This window comes from Leptinotarsa decemlineata, unplaced genomic scaffold (assembly GCF_025532065.1).
Source record: "Leptinotarsa decemlineata unplaced genomic scaffold, Ldec_3_MD MMD2_tig00026340_RagTag_RagTag, whole genome shotgun sequence".
NCBI lineage: Eukaryota > Metazoa > Arthropoda > Insecta > Coleoptera > Chrysomelidae > Leptinotarsa > Leptinotarsa decemlineata.
In genome coordinates, this window is record NW_027412694.1 from 12,137,227 (window position 1) to 12,142,290 (window position 5,064).

At 35.8% G+C, this 5,064-nt stretch overlaps 1 long non-coding RNA gene across 1 annotated transcript; it reads left to right on the plus strand.

Moving 5' to 3' along the window:
• The first annotated feature begins 2,647 nt into the window (after positions 1-2,647).
• Positions 2,648-4,235, plus strand: LOC141485933 (uncharacterized). The gene is made up of 3 exons (XR_012467540.1): positions 2,648-2,983; positions 3,294-3,369; positions 4,046-4,235. It is a non-coding gene; the product is annotated as an uncharacterized lncRNA (long non-coding RNA).
• Positions 4,236-5,064: the final 829 nt, after the last annotated feature.

Consider the following 5,064-nt stretch of genomic DNA (forward strand, 5'->3'; position numbering starts at 1 on the left):
TGTTATGAAAAGGATGAGGCTCTAGTATTATCCAGAGATTTGGGAGAAATGGACAAGTCAGACGGCTCCCAAGTAGTAGGAAAAAAAAGAGATATCTATATGAGCTCTTTCCTTGACAAATGTTTTTTAAAATTATTGCTTTGATTTAAATTTTTTGCTACATGATTTCGGTTTGAATATATTTCTGTAATAGTGTACTATAATAGTAGTATAATAGTATACTTAACATTGTAAAATATACAGTTTCACTACTCCCAATATTGACATCGTTCAGTACGAATTCAGAAGAATACAACAATTTGTATGGATTCGTGATTGAATAGCGATGAGGCTATTGGATTTTTGAAATTGAAGGTTATGAGTAACTAAAAGGCATGAAGTCAGAGGTCATTTCCAGAATGCTGTGACTTCAAATGCCAACCAACAGTCTGTTGCACTCTGCATTGAATTGATTTGTGTGATTGGCAATGTGCACATGTCTGTATGCAGTCCATCTAGCCTCTCTTTACAGAAAAACGTGGAGAGGAGGTAGATCCAGAAGGATCTCCATGACCGCTGACGGTGTGGTACTGACGGCACCACTGATAGCCAGACAAGCCTGTCTCTGTATGCCAGAGAGCTTCGCTTGGGCCGTTTTCTGTAAAGCCTTCGGCTACCAAGCAATTGCACTATAAATGATCATTGGTCTGACAATCATCACATGAATCCAATGGACTTGTTTGGGACCTAAACCCCACAAATCTACCATAAATCCTTCGACATGTCCATAGAGACAGTCTGGCTTTGTGTAAAACTTTTTCCAAGTGAGCGTTCCAGGTAAGTCTTTTATCAAGGACAATGCCAAGATATTCAACCTCCGTTCCAAATGGAATGACCACACCCTTGAGAGGAAGTGGCGTTAGATCGACGAATTTGCTTCTCTTGGTGAAGGGGATTAACACAGTTTTGCTGGGTTGACGGACATCTGCTCCCTCAGGCACCAACAGTGAACAACGTCCAACGCGCTTGAGAAGCTACCCTTCCCGATGTGGACCTTGCCAGGATAACAAGGTCATCTGCATAAGCTTGCAGATCAACTTTTTTTCTGTCGAGGGCATTAAGCAGACTATCCACCAGGAGCGACCACAGAACAGGAGATAGTACCCCTCCTTAAGGGCAGCTCCTGGTGACCGTGAACCTGATAGCCTCGCCTTGAAGAGGCGACAGAACCTCACGTAATTCTGTCATTCCCGTATCCAGCTACGTGGAATCAGGCATCCGATGGCTGGTTTGCTCAATCCCCACATCCCAAGCCAATGCACTCGCCAAAAACAGCATGCACAGTGGTTCAGGCAGTGAAAGATGAACAAGGACAGCCAACTCGCCATATAGTTCGTTGACTGAATTAATTTTTTTATTTGAGGTTTGAGTGATGGTGGTTAAAAAACTGAATATTTGAGGGTTCTGTTCCCACGTCATGGGAAAAAGTTGGTAGGAAAATTCTCAAATCGCATTCAGCATTTTAATAATGAAATTGCCAATTCAACCATTCGACATGGTCTGTCTATACGAGTATTAACATATCTCGAACAAGTATACGATCAGCAAGTTATACGCAAATATTGGCCATCGTATTAGGCGAAGCGCAGAAATAATCCCCGTTATTACATTTTGCGATCTCCCCCAAATATATTAGACGGACACTCATGAATATACAGATGTAATTTGCCAAAGTGCTAACATCAGGCCAATCTGCGGTGCATTTTCGCTATGATAACATAGAATAGTAATAGTGTTTGCTTGACTATTGTAATCAGTGAGCGGTTCCCAATCAATTTATGGTGGAAAGGAAAATTGAATATCGAACTTGCTGGATTCATTTATGCAGTTAGTGGTTGATTTTGAAAGCAATTGTTATAGATATATGGTTTTTCATTAAGCGCCTTCTATTTTTCAAATTAAATAAAACAAAGCGTATGTGAGATATCATCCAATTTTTTTATTCGTTTGTAACAAAATCAGGCTGAATTTGACCGGGTTTTGTTGACTTTGAAGACCGCTGTGGTTTGTGGCTTATTCGCATATACCTACGACTCAAAAAAACCCACAATAAAAAATCTAACGGGGTCAAATCGTGTTGTGGTCATCACCTCCACGTGTGATAATAATATAATAATAATAATAATAATAATATGTTTATTTGTCAATTGTTCACATGCTAATTTACATCGATTATATTATATATAATATACAAATAAATACAAATAAACACCAACACAGAACATCGCGAAAGCACAGCTTGTATGCGATGAAACTGCCAAAATTTTCGATTAAAAAATATACGTATTTTATGAAATAAACTATAGCAACAAACAAAAAAGAAATACAGAAGAAATAATCTAGACAGTAAATAAAACTTTTGTATGTAGTAGTTAATAAAAATAATAATAAACAAAAAGAACTACAAACCATTGCAAACAACAGGATTTGCCAATACAAAAAAAAGAACAACATACTATGTTACTAGGACGTCAGGCTCTTAGTAACAAATTAATTTGATGTCGTTCGTCCAAAACGAATTTTTTAATTAATTTTTTAAATTTTTTAAAATGTTCTGCCTGTCGGATGGACTCCGAAAGTATATTATAGGCTCGACTAGCTGAATGCAAATGATGACCAATTGTTTTGAGTGTCAGTTCTGTTTTGATCAATTTTTTTACTTTATTTCTAGTGTTATGTACGTGGTCTATATAATCGTGACGTTTATGTTTATATTGAAAATACACTAACTGTATGTAGTACAACTGACTAATATCAAATATTTTAGCCTCTTGATAAAGAAGGTTTGTAGGATACAACATGTCTCTTTTAAATATTATTTTTAGGAATCTTTTTTGTAGAGTCTCAAGTTTGGACAAATGACAGTTTGCGGCTCCACCCCATCCCAATATTCCGCAATTTAGCCTAGATTCAACCAGAGAGTAATATACAATCTTTATCACAGGTAAGTCTAAGTATCGGTTCAGAAATTTTATTTTATATAGCGTAGGCCTTAATGTTTTAATTACATTTTGTATATGTATATTCCATTTCATAGTATCGTCAATTGTTATACCTAAATATTTTATATATCTAACTCTATTTATTTCTATCATTTTATTGTTGACATGTAACTGTACAACATTAAAATCTGGTAAACCATTTTCATAACAACTAAATGGAACAAAGCACGTTTTTGAGTAATTAACAGTTGATAAATTATAATCAAACCAGTCTATAATGTGAATAAAATCTTGATTAATTTTTTGTTGTAGGTCAGCCCATGACTCACTCTGATAAAAAACAGCCGTGTCATCTGCAAAACTAATAATGGAACCTTCAGTATTCAAGGTAAGTAAATGATTAATATAAATGGTGAACAGAGTAGGCCCTAGAACCGTACCTTGCGGCACACCATATGTTATTAAATTTTCTTCACTTAATTTATCATTTATTTTGACTTTTTGCTTTCTTCCAGCTAAATAGCTTACCATCAAATTATAAACACTGCCCCTGAAACCTAAATCCTGTAAAGTTTCCAACATCCTATTATGAGACACTGTGTCAAATGCCTTTGCAACATCCAAGAAAATGCATAACGATTTTTTGTTTGTATCTCGTGATTTATAAATTTTGCTTGTCAGAAAATAGATTGCATCTTGTGTTGACCTATCTTCCCTGAACCCAAATTGATGTTCTGATATTAAATTGTATTTATTTAAGTATTTTGTTATACGAATTTTCAGAATTTTTTCAAATATTTTTGCAAAGTTAGGAATCAGGGAGATAGGTCTATAATTGGAAACTTCAATTTTACTTCCTTTTTTATGTAATGGGACTACAATTGATAATTTAAAACAAGAAGGGTATACACCTTTATAAATAATATTGTTTATTAAATAACACAGTGGTGTTGCAATCTCATTTGCAATTTCCTTCAAACATTCTGCGGTAATTTCGTCGTAACCCGGTGATTTTTTGTTTTTTAAAGATTTTATGGTGTTAATAACTTCTTCATCTGTTGCAGGTTCCAAGAAAATTGAATGGGGTAGTGATTTGTAAGAATGTTTACAATTTGAAGTCCGCGGTATTTTATTAGCAAGTTCTGGTCCTACATTGGAAAAATAGTTATTGAATTCCGTAGCTATTTCAAAAGAATCAGTGATAGAGTTTCCTTGAACATTATGTATTTCTGTTATACTGTTATTTGTTTCTGTTTTGCCATTGAATATGGCCATTGATGGCCATATTCAATGTGACATGAGCAGTGCGACACGTAGCGCTCTCCTGTTGAAACCAAATATCGTTGGTATCATCCAATTCAGGTCAAAATAAATTGGTAATCATCGACCTATAGTGCTGGCCGTTGACAGTGATGGCCTGGCCAACGTCGTTCTCAAACAAATATAGATCGATGACGCCGCCAGACCGAAATCCATACCAAACAGTGACTTTTTAGGAATGCATTGGACGCTCTTTAATAGGGGAGCCCAAGCGGGGATTTCGGGATTTACTAGAGCGCGACAGATTAATATCAGGGGGATACCTTTTACCAAGTTGAGTACCTCCACCAAATATGAGCCCCATATATAAGGCCACCCGTGAAAGATAGAAGATCAGATTAGTAAAAAAAATTGATAATCAGAAATTCTCGAGCGCGTCAGATTAAGGTAGGGTGAGTTGATTACATGCTAAAAAGTGTATATTCCAGTAATCTGACAATTTGAGAGTGACGTAAAGAAATGGGAGAGCAGCAAAATTGTAAAAAAATAATGTCATTTCGACATTCTCGAGAGTAGCTAATTTTTTTTTTTATTTCGAAGGAAATAATTTATGGATAACAAATAATATATAATCTGACGATTTCCGCAAACCGAAGTAACAAAAATTCGTTGATAAAGTTTAATGCGTGCAGCTGTGATACCTATATTTCCCTCTTCCGAGTTTCTATTCCTCTTTCACTTTTTCTCTATCTATTACTCTCTCACTTCGTCCCCACTCTGAATTCTGATGCCATGACGCCATCACAGCTGATCACAGAGACTC